This window comes from Polyodon spathula, chromosome 23, assembly GCF_017654505.1.
Source record: "Polyodon spathula isolate WHYD16114869_AA chromosome 23, ASM1765450v1, whole genome shotgun sequence".
Lineage (NCBI taxonomy): Eukaryota > Metazoa > Chordata > Actinopteri > Acipenseriformes > Polyodontidae > Polyodon > Polyodon spathula.
In genome coordinates this window covers 12070896-12084034 of record NC_054556.1, presented here as the reverse complement: position 1 = coordinate 12084034, position 13139 = coordinate 12070896, and positions in this window count along the sequence as shown.

Here is a 13139-nt window from a genome sequence, read left to right as displayed (position 1 = left end):
CTACATAGATAAACGCCACGGGTCACAGTGACCCGAAACATCTTATTTGTATACATGACTTGTTCTAAAAAAAAATATATATAACTGTCTGTATAATTTATAAAAATAATACTGAAAAAACATCCCTCGCTAGTATAAACAGCACCAAGTTCCAGGCATTTATTCACTTGGGAATTGGTTTATTTCCTCGTACACCTAACTAGCCCTGATGTTCTTGTTTGATTTCTCCACAGATGGATGCTCTCTAGAGCTAACTTGCATTAAACCATTTTCAAGTAGCAAACACACACACAACAATACATTAAAAATGTCCACACACAGGATGCAATATAAACATGCAGCTGTCTTGCTGAAGTAAGCATGCGCATGTTAGATTCTTACCGTGAAAATGGGTTAAAAACCTATGTCTAAACTGGGCAGATATTTTCAGTAAAAGATGTTTAATTGCGAATAGAGACTCAAGAACCATCCAGATATTTAGGTGTCGGGCATCCTGGGGTATACAATGTGAAAGCATATACAACCAATCATGATTTCGTGTAACAGAGCTCAACCACTGTGGTCCTATGAAATATGGAGCTGTTACACATTATGTATGATAATGGGTGGCTGTCAAGCATCTGTGCCACATGTCTTTAAAGAACAGTTCTAAAAGACAACTTCAGATCTGTGCAGCAGGAAGAGAATGGTGACTGATAGGGGAAGATGGCAGCTGCAGAGGATTGTGAAATCTGAGAAGCATTCATCAATATGCACAGAATCCCACTGAACACAGGATGCGTTTTCACCAAGTTCCTAATGAAGTGGATCCTACATTTATAAGCAAACTTCAATATAAGGGATGTGGGTAAGGGCAAGGCAACAAGGAACAGTGACTAAGGTACTGTGGGCGTGGCAACCCTAGCCTCCGGCCCACCTTGTTCTCTCCGACACTAACACACACACCCCTTCCTCCCTGCCACCCCTGGGCGGACATGAAAAGAACACCTTGGAACCCGCTTCAAAAATGTAAAACGTCGGTGAAGCTATTTCTCTGTGTTTTTCCTCATTCTGGTTAGCGAGATGAACACACATCATTAATGCACTCAGACCCTGGGGAATGTACAAGGTCTTTTTAAAAAGATTTTGTGAAGTATTCTAATATTCATGCTTTTTGAAAGTCTTTTAAGCTGAACAAGATGAAAAGGGCTTTATGTTGCAAGAATGACATTTAAATACAAAAATAAAAAAAAACAACTGTCTGGGTTGTGAGAGTGGATTTGAGACTCTTAGCTTCCTGTTTAGTTGAGAGGTTAGTGCTAACCGAGGCAAGAAAATGTTTAATCTGGCATTCAACATTGTTACTTCACCCCCCGAGAGAGGGTTTTCAGATACAACACTTTTAATTCCATTGACCACTGTCTCAATCCAGTTGTCCAGCTACAATTACACCATGTGGCCTACCACACAGGAAGCAGCAGCTCAAGCTTTTAAATTGGAATTATGAGTTATGAGTTGTTATGAATTATGGAATTATGATGCATTGATCCAAAATTCCAGCAGCAACTATCATTCTCCATGTACTGAATGTGCATCCTTATATCTTGCAATTAAAAAAAAAAAAAAAAAAAAAAACATTCAGAAACGTAATTGAATTCTTTAAAAACTTAAATTCAGTAATGAGAGTGTGCGAGCAGTCAAAGGAGAAATGCTTGACAAATTAACTGTTACTAACCCCAGTGGTAGTTTATCTATAAATAACAAACACATCCCAAAGTAATGTGAAGGCAAGTATTGTAAACCATTATCTGCATTACATGACCCTGTTCTGTATAAACACACCTACTCTTACTTGCACCAGGTCAGATGGGGTTAGTTCTGTTCATTTTATAGCCCCTTTCCCTGGCAACAAAGCCAATACCAGCATACACTGTCCACATAACAATAGCACAGTGGCACCCCATTCATAGTTTTATACTTGTATTGTTTTCAATAACTCTCCTTATAAGAGAAGAAAGGATTGAGTATTAACTAATACTGAAGTGACTACCGCCTGGACAAACTACATTGGGAGCAGCTTAATGTGGTTATGTGGTTTCTTGATAGTTTTATAATGTTATAATGGTTGTGTTTCTTTCATTAAAAATAGTAGCAAACATTCCAGCTTTTTGCTTTGAAATTTGATGTCACCCGTAGCTGTAAAAAACTGCTTATGGTAAATTTAGAAGTATGAATAGAAATGTCATCAACGGAGACATTAAGAAATACTTGTAGTCAGATGACTGTCATTGAAAATTGGACTCGTAATCTTCCGTTGTGCGAACCTACCCCAGGTAATACCAACAATCTGAGTTTGAATCAGAGGGCCAGGTGTTCTTTCTACCAACATTTCAGAAAGTAATTGATTTATTCTTCTAACTGAGCTGGACTGCCCCCCCCCCATGTCATTCCGTCAGTCTGGATCGTTTCCACCAAGGAGCAGCAGAATGAACACCTTTGAGCAATGTGCTGAGCAGGAATGCTTACAGTGTGCTCCATGGGCCCTCGGTCTGACCACGAGCAGAAAAGGAAACACGTATAATGTGATTTGACTAGTCAAGGCCTGTGATGGTTTATAAGCATGAGAAAGAAATGAACCATCTCAGCTGGACATTTTGCAATTACTTGGACCTCATTCAGCACTAAATACCAAAACCACAACTATAACCAGTTAAATAGTTTCTTTTACAAAAAAAGATACAACTGGTCTGCTGTCATTATTCCTAGACTGCACTAGCTCTGCTGTTTTTACATATTCTCTCCATCTGTAGATGATGAAAGTTTAAAATGGGCATTGTAACAGGGCAGAATCCTACCTGTAAACAGTGTTAGGTTTGGCTGTGATGGTATAAATAAAGATGTATTATTTTGTATTTAAGTTTGGCAGGGATGGGGTTAATTCCAACCCTGCCAAACCCATGTGTGGAATGTGCCTGGGTCTTCATTGAATAATTCATCATCAATCAATCAAGTCCCAGCCACATGGTATATAAAGTGGTTAGGAGAGACGGTGAATGTGAAGGTGAATTCAGTGAAGGTGAATGCCCAACTTGAGTAAGGAGGAGTGTGGCTGTTTTAGTGATGGCGACTGTTCAGCCTAAAACAGTAAGTTGTGTTTATTTTAGTTTTTTGTAAAGAAACTTGCACCTCCGTGCTTTATCTGCAGCTCTTTGTTTCTGAATCTCCCTCCTGCTGGTAAGCAGCCTTGCCAGTGGCACTATCCTACCACAGCGCATGAAGAGGGTACACGCGAGTTTTTACTGGGGTATGAGAATACACTGTGTAGTTACCCTTTGCCAATTATGCGTCTAGTGTACACGTACATTAACACAGAAAAAGTGTTCAAATATTACTGACTGTAAATGCTATATATGAATATGTTTTGATGTAGTTTTCACTTTTCAGTAACAGCTGAAATTGAGGCTACCAAGTGAGAACTCCACAGTAAACTGTGGTAAATGATGCTGCAGCTAAGTGAAAGGCCGTGTTCTGTGAAATTGGTGAAGGGTCTGCCTATTGTAATGCCTGCGTTGAAAGCTGCATGGAGCCTTGCTCCGCAGTGTTGACAAGGTCACGGTGTACTGGGTAGTTCAATATCACACATTAGGTGAGGATGGGGTCTTTCTAAATAAACTCAGTTGCTCCATAAAACTGAGCCACCAAAGCTACTTGGAGCTGGTGTGTGTTCATCAAACTGCAGTTTTTCAAGATAAATTTCAGGGAAACAGAAGTGAACCAGATGAGCTGACACAAACCACAAATAGACGCGCAAATTACTGGCCAAAGTCCACGTCCCAAGTGTTATGACTGGAAGGGGGTCTTTCTCTAGATGGTACATCAAATTTATGTCTAGCTAGTTTATGCCTAGCTGGAGTCCTCCTCCAAGAACCAGCCGCTGTTTTGCCCCGCTTGGTTGCTAATGCTTCAAAGGTACAGTGAGTTTTGTAAAACCAGACACCCATGTGAAAACAAAAACGGGTGGAAACCATGCTGTAAAGAAATCAAGTGGATTTGAACCCAGTTCCCTAAGGAGGGCAACATAGCATATTAGTGAATTAGCCCACGGGGCCACCTCTCTTTCATGGAAGACCCTCCTTTTTCATTGCTACAAGGTAAATGAACTACGCTTGTGAAAATAAAGGAACACTAGATCTGAACCCAGTCCTCCAAGGCAGAACAACACAGCATGCTAGTGAATTAGCTTACTATGTCCTCTCTTTTGTAAAAAGCAACTTTTTTCATTGATTGTATAGGACATTAACCAATTCTTTGAAAAGAAAAAGGAATCGTACAGATTTGAACCCAGTTCTCTAAATAGGAACAACACAGCATACTAATGAATTATCACACTGCATCACTTGAGTCTATCATTGCATATACAATCTTATATCAACCTCTTTATATTATTTATTGCTATGCTTAAGATCGCAGACACCTTGTCCTGTTTTGTAAAACGGAGTCTAACAAAAAGGGGAAATTCTTTGAAAGTGAAAGCTATAGGACTATAAGGTAAACTAAACAATATTTTTGAACATTAAGGATTAACACTTCTGCCTCGCCCTCAGAGAGGCGGGTAAAGAATACAGTGCAGATGATACAAGTAATAAGAACACATCAAGAAAAACAATTACAAATAAGAAACAAGTCAAGACAACAATTTAGACAGTAGAGATAGTTAAGGAACACAAAATAAACAATAAATAATGAACAAAGAATAAATGTTACTTGCAATTAAAAAAACATATCCAGTACTAGCACATAACATTCAAAGTCTTGTACTGTTAATATTAACGGGGTATGTGTTTACCGGCCCAAACCTGACTGCTGATATAATATAACATTGTGTAGATTACAAGCTGGTGTCATTCAGTATTTAGGGATTTCCAAGCAGCATTGACCCATGAATCTACTGGATATCTGTTGGGAAACAGAATGTAAAGCAAAGGAATAGTTTCTTCAGCACACACATGGTGTATGCCATGCTTCTACTGGCTGCCACCTGAACTGAGTAATGATAAGATCACACCAGTACAGGAGACAATTAATATGAGTTATCAAGGATCAACTGAAACACACCTTTATCCAAATCCACTAATATGGGCACCAGGAATCACCTATCATCTGAACAACCTAATGAATCTTCCATCAAGAGGATTCTGAGAAATAAAGACAGAGCTGGGAAACTAAGTTCAGTTCAGTGAGACAACCTACTAGAATAAAAAACCAAGGCTAAGAGAGATAGTGCCCTTAGTGATGACATTCTTACCAAACATTCCTACGCACATTGGGAAAGACCTGTTCATTCTTCACAATTCATAAATAAAGAAGAAGACATTCCCTAAAGCACTAATGGTAGTTGTACAAAAGAGATGCTAATTTAGCAAATATTCTAGCTTTTAATGAATATGAGGATAACAGATCATTGAAAGGATGAGAATACCTGCAAAAGGAAATGGATGTACATGTATTTAATTTATATGTAAACATACAGCAGGGGAAGCGATACAGTATTAAGAAAGTGCCATGCAAGAATAGTAAGCTCATGTATGTTACATTTTACCAAAACGTAATGAAATAAAACCTGTGGGAGAGACCGGTACAACATTATGTAAAATAACATCACCTACTGAATATAAGAAAAAAAATGAAATAAAAAAAAACATAAACTGAATTATGTACAATTTGTAGATTTAGAAGACATCGGATTAGAAAAATCAAATAAAACTAAAATGAGAAAGACATACCAGGAATGACCTGTAGTTTTAGAAAAAAATCTAATTTGAAAATACATACAATAGAACACATTGGTACACAGGACAAGGAAACTGTGCAGTGCAGCGGACTTCATAAACCACGACATCACCATGATATGCTTGAGAATAGGCTTGGACACAATAGCCATGTTATGCATCACCTAGGATTTTAGGGTTGAGACATAATTAAAAAACTATATATATAGATAGATAGATAGTATCATGACTATAGAAAGTCTATATCCCCTTTCAAAATTTTCACATTTTGTTGCCTTATAGCCTGGAATTAAAATGCATTAATTTATTTTTTTTTTACCTACCCCACAACTTCCAATTGAAAAAAAAATCTAGACATTTGTAGAAAATTAATTAAAAATAAAAACTGAAAAAACTTGGTTGGATAAGTGTCCACCCCCTTGTAATAGCATTCTTAAATTAGCTCAGGTGTAACCAATCGCCATCAAAATCACACACCAAGTTAAGTGGCCTCCACCTGTGTTAAATTGTAGTGATTCACATGATTTTAGGATTAATTTAGCGGTTCCTGTAGGTTCCCTCTGCTGGGTAGTGCATTTCAAAGCAAAGACTCAACCATGAGCACCAAGGCGCTTTCAAAAGAACTCCAGGAGAAAGTTGTTGAAAGGCACAGATCAGGGGATGGGTATAAAAAATATCAAAGACCTTGAATATCCCTTGGAGCACGTTCAAGACGATTATTAAGAAGTGGAAGATGTATGGCACCACCAAGACCCTGTCTAGATCAGGATGTCCCTCCAAACTGGGTGACCGAGCAAGAAGGAGACTGATCAGAGAGGCCAATGGCAACTTTACAAGAGCTACAGGCTTTTATGGCCAAGACTGGTCAAAGTGTGCATGTGACAACAATATCCCAAAAACTCCACAAATCTGGCCTGTATGGTAGGGTGGCAAGAAGGAGGCCATTACTCAAGCCCACGTTGAATCCTATTTGAAGTATGCAAAAAACACTCAGGAGATTCTGTAGCCGTGTTGCAAAAAGTTTTGTGGTCTGACGAAACAAAAATGGAATTTTTTGTCCTAAATGCATAGTGTTATGTTTGGCGCAAATCCAACACAGCACATCGCCCAAAGAACACCATCCCTACTGTGAAGCATGGTGGTAGCAGCGTCATGTTTTGGGGATGTTTCTCATCGGCAGGGACGGGGGCACTTGTCAGGATAGAAGGGAAAATGAAATGGAGCAAAATACAGAAAAGTACTTGAGGAAAACCTGCTGCCCTCTGCAAGAAAGCTGAAACTGGGACAGAAGTTCACCTTTCAGCATGACAACGACCCAAAGCACACAGCCAAAGCTACACTGGAGTGGCTAAGGAACAAAAAGGTAAATGTCCTTGAGTGGCCCAGTCAGAGCCCCGACTTAAATCCAATTGAAAACTTGTGGCATGACTTGAAGATTGCTGTCCATCAGCGCTCCCTAAGGAACTTGACAGAGTTTGAACAGTTTTGTAAAGAAGAATGGTCAAGTATTGCCAAATCTAGGTGTGCAAAGTTGGTAGATACCTATCCAACACACTCACAGCTGTAATTGCTGCCAAAGGTGCTTCCACCAAGTATTAACTCAGGGGGGTAGAGACTTATCTAATTATGATCTTTCAGTTTTGTATTTTTAATATATAATTTTTTTCTCAATAAAAATCTTTTTTCCCCTTAACAATGTGGAGTATGGTGTGTAGATAAGTGGAAGAATCCTCATTTAAATGCATGAAACTCTGAGGCACTGACACAACAAAATGTGAAAAAAGTTCAAGGGGGTGTAGACTTTCTATAGGCACTGTATATGGCAAACTACAAAGTGGTATGAAATGCAGTATGTTAATGTAACATTATTCAGCAAGTTTCATTCAACTTTATGAAACAATATGTCTTAATTTTATAGGGCGATGCAAAACCTTTGGCCAAAGCGTTGGAGTAACAGCATATTTCAGAGTAGATGACCATGACAACTCTGATTAACACAACACAACAACACAACCATGACAACTCAGATTAACAGTTACTGATCAGAGCTCATAAAGCTGGGAGTCAATCAGCAAACAATAACAAACCGACCCATGATACTACAAATAAACAAACATCATCACACGTGGGTACGTCCGGTTAATTTGTCATTCGCTATGCAATGCTGAATCCAAAAACAAGTAAACAGGGTTCATTCACCATGTTTAACAAGCTCTATCAAATGTATTTAAAACAACAGCAAACACCTTCTTGCTTGGTTTCCTTCTTCCACAAACTAGCATAGTAAATTAAATTAACATACTGGTTTCACAGAGACAGGTGGTTGCGATGCCCTTTACTGTTTACAGTGGGTAGTGCAGGTAGCAATTTTTAGGTTTCATTTCTTGTGGCCATTTAGTAGAGCTGCTGGTTCAAGTATAATCAATATTTTATTTATATCTGAAGACAGCACGGCATTGCTTTGAAATTACTTGTGACATATTCTTAAAAAAAACGAACCTCGTGGCGAGGAACTGGAACTGTACGTCTTGCAAACCTTGCCTTGAACACTATTGTATGTCTACGCATTGGCCAACACTAGTTGGTGGTCATCAGAGATATTGGGCGTGAACTTTGTTAATTAAACTGAATTTGGTTAGCTCCCTACTGAGGATTGAAGATATTAAAGCAAAATTAAGTAAGGAGAAAATTAACTTTATAAAAACAGCATTAGAAACAGATTGCTCCAGGCGGTACCAGTCAGTAAGGCTTATTATCATTTAGACCCTTGTGGGATATGCCATTGCTATATTTTTCTAGATCATTTTACAATACAAGGGATTTACCTTGGATTGCATTACCCAGCTTTTCATGACTACCCCTAAACACGGCCATTTCATCTAGCACCTAGTCAAGAATACAAATAACAAGAATGAACAGCACAGTTTATGACTGACAGTCCTTTTGCAATCAAAGGCACTGGAACAGTTTTTATAGTGGGGTTGCTGAAAGCCATTGAACAAAACTGTAACCCCTGTATATGATGGAAGCCGTGCAAAGCCAAGGGGGTCCTGCCCCTAGTTCCAGCACCCTTGTTTGCAATTAACACTTTACCACTTTATTAGGAAATCTACTGTATCAAATTATCCCCTTAGGAATCACACCATTCTGGCCGGTAAGGAGGCACTGTCACTCCATTGCTATGTCAGCTGGAAACAATTACTTCTATGGCAGCAGAAAATTAGGATTTTAAAGGGGATGGCCAGATCCTAACATACTGGATTTCCTGCACACCCTCAGTTTAAGAAGTGTCATCTATTTTAATACTCCAGCAGCAGCGTATCTTAATAACACTCGCCTGAAATGTAACCCTGATTTTTCTGGACCCTCATGTCACTGTGTTTTTATAGTAAGTGGTAATGTTAAGTAATACATCTGCCCTGGTTGAAATCCCAGCTGAAGTATTATAGTCACTTAGATCTGGAATTTTTTAAATCATCAAAATAAACCCCTATGTGTCAACAGGATCAATGCTAAACAACTTTGCAACGGTCAAGGTTATGTACGAGAGAAACATACAAAAGAATAAAAGGGCAGACAGAAGTATGCAAAGAGAAAGCAAACGACGGGTGAGAGAGAACTGAGTCACTCACAGTGATCTGGTAAAGACAAAGCTGGGATCTGAGCTGCAGCTTGAACTGGGGAGTGGAAATGTGCTGAACACCAAGAACAGCGAACAGGGAAAGTGGAATGCTGGCCAATAGCAGGGCTTGAGCAAATGTTTGGAACACAGAGTTCTGAAATGTGACCAGCTAAAGGCAGGACCCAATCATGTGAGTGAGAGATGCAGGAGCTTGTTTGCATCTATCACAGATTGGATCCAAGCCTGGATACATTCCAGGATAAGTGAGGACAATGTAGAATTCACACTGTATTAGTTTATTTCGGCACAGATGAAAGAGGGATGCATAACAGACCATGGACTACAAAAGAACGAGTTTCCTCTACACTCATGGTTATAGAGCTTTTAACCTCCTCTCATCTCACTGATAGCGGACTGAGAGAATAGTTATTTCAGTGCATCACACACCACTGCCAATTACACTGGCACACACCACTCATTCTATTAAAACGGGGATCAACTGCTGTGTTGCAGACTCTTTGCAGTGCTCGTAAAATTGGTAGATTGAAAACATGACCACATTTTACAGGAAAAGCAGCAAATCTCATGTTTCAAATATGGTAACAGTTTAAAATAATTATTACAGTGCTACCTGAGAGTGCTTTATGTATTCTACTACCTAATAAAGGGCATTCAACACTTCTTAATTAATATGAATACAAATAATTAATCACGTTTTGAACCAAATTTATGAACTAGGCAAAAAAAAAAAAAAAAAAGTACTATGGTTTTTGAGTAGATTGGCAATAGAATGTGAAGAAGTTTGTAAAGACTTTTCTACAGTAGTATTTAAACTGGATCTTGGTGCCACTGTGTAAACTGGTTAATCATTCCATTGCTGTGACACGACAGCACCCTAAACCTGGGTTCATTTGCCCTTGCGTGTCCCTGCTGCCAAATTGATTCGCAGTCACATTCAAGTTTAAACGTCCCGAGCCAGGAGACGTTTGCAAAGTGTTCTGGTTTTAAAGACTTGGAGGCTGGGAAGTACATCACCTTTCCACTGAGGGATTCCATTTATTATCTGAGCAATCACACAAAATAAATAGCTTGTGACATTTGTGGTGCTTCTCCCTTCAATAATCTCTGTTGTTCTTCTATACAGCCTGCACTGTAACTAACTCTCACACTCAGTGTATGCTTTTTTCAGTCCTGATTTTTGATCATTTATTAATCCTTATCAATTTGTATAGCTATATAACAAAATGAGAAGATAGGTTGTTGTCTTTAGTGCTTCATCAACAAAGATCTGGTCACGTAAAAGTTCTAAAGGTGGTGTTATGTGAGTACAAGGCAGAATTTGCGTGCATCTCATTTTGAATTAAAAGACAGCCTGTGAAACACTCTCTCATTCAACTGTATGTCTAGAACAGTTTGATCCACAATGGAGGCTATTGAAAAAAACATGTTTCTTAAAATCCCTTTTCTATAAACTTTGTCCTTTATCTGGTCATGTGAAGTCTTGTTTTAATCCCGTTTGATCATTTTAATCTCAGGAGAGAAGCAGGTTTAAAATGGAGATCAGTTTCTGCAACTAGAGATTCAGCACGTAAAATGTTTTGAAAAACTGTTTAAGATATATTATATTTTGTTAATGGCACCAATGTTGTAGATTATATTAATAACATAATGCTGCTTAATGCTTAAACTAAATTTGAATAGAACTGGGACAAACTGTTCATCTTGACATAGTATTCTTGAAAGTACTCTCACAGAATGTTTTTATTAACCCTCTAGTAATACTGCCAGTCGAGATGACCATTGAAAGAAATGTGATAATCCAGAGAGAGTTTAAAAGCAAGCCAATCTCAATATCACTGGGGTTCCAAAGTGCTACACTGAATAACCCCTAGCAGAAAAATAAACCAATCTACTGCATTGTCAGCAAAGGCAACCCAATGGATTTTGAACAAATACTGCTCATTTGTCCTGATATAGACGTACATTTGCTATAGTGCTGCAGTGGGATTATTAACAAGTGTGTATTTGGTTTACTGTGCTGCCAAAGCAGGAACATTCCACATAGTTAACACATTGTGTTACCATTGAGTTGTCACTACATTGAAGATCCCTTGGTCAGGGTAGGTTTGAATGTACTGTATTTGAATGCGGAGAAAACGATGTTATGTATAGGAGCTGAATGGTGAAAGGGTTTGAAAGGGGCAGCAAGAAAATCAGGGGCCACTGTGTCACACTATGAAGACAGGGTTACCTCAAAACTGCATTGCGATGTGAGTTGAAAAGCCTGAACTGTCCCAAACTGTCCAAGTGTACATGGAGTCATATGGTAACCCTATATAAACAGTAAGAAGCTTCAAATGCCATTTTCATTTCTGAGGTATTCTTGGTTCTGTTGCACCACATTGAGTAATTGTGATTTTTCTCTAAATCTGCTTTTATCTGGCTTTGAGTGGCTTTGAGCTAGTCTGGAGAATGCTCAGACTGCCTTACTCATTTCATTCAGATCATGTGACGACGTGACCTTTCAACTCTGTCAGCCCATACTGGGTATCAGGGACTGACAGAGTTGAACGGTCATATTGTCCCATGATTTGAATGGAACGGTAAAGGCAGATTTAGAAAAAAATAACTACACATTGGAACAACCGAACCCAGAACAACTTATAATGAATGACAAATGCCCCAGAAGAAAGCAGAAACCAGAGGAGGCATTGATGAAGTGCAGTTACACAAATACTGCTAAAGATACTGTTTGTGATCATGCGGTTTTCATTTAGACCCCATCTGTAGGTATGAATTTCCTAGATTCTTCCTATAAAGTGGCTAACGATGGATTTTGTTTTGATCATTGAACGTACAACTCTGGAAGGCTAGTTTACCTCCCAGCAGCAAATAAGTAATTAATTTACCTTCACAAGGAACAGTGCAGGTGCTGTGATGATAATGTCTGCATAATGTATTGGCAGCAGACTGGAATGCATTTATATATGAGCTGCTGAGACACAAGCATTGTCCCCTGAAACCTGCTTGCCACCATACAACTGTCTGAGCCAATAAGATATTATCCTGCCACAACAGCAGCAGGAAGTTTTAAATAGCATCTTCAAGTTTTTTTATAGCTTAGAAAGCAACACATAAATTAACAGGACGTGTATTCTGGTATATGCAACCATTACCTTGCACAGACAACATCATCACAGCATCTGTGCGTTGCAAAACAGGAATCGTGGTCTACTTCGATTAAACAGAATTAACCAAGTTTGTACCTTTGAATTTCTACAAAACTGTATCCAGATTGGATCATTGGTTCTGCTCCTACTTTAGGAAAAGCAGAAACAGAGGACGGGCCTGTAATAAATGGGAATTGTATGTACTCTCTTGAACAGTTTATTGTAAGGTTTATCCAGATTAATACATCATCAGTTCTACTCCTACCATTAGCATACTGAAAACAGTACGTGCCTCCACTTTGACCCAGATGTGGGAGGATTTCTATGATCCTTGTACCTGACCTAGGTTTGAGACAGTGACCATCACAACCTCCTTAGCAATATACAGAGTGATAGAGTGCATCATTTTACTACACTGAGACTCGATTTGCATGTAAAAATGGGGGACTATCAATTTTATTCAGTTTGATTTAAAAAAAAAAAACAACTAACACGATACTAATAACTGAAAACAGAGAGGCAGGAAAATATTTAACCTGAAGGATATCCAGCTAGAAACAAATAAAAGGATCAATGATG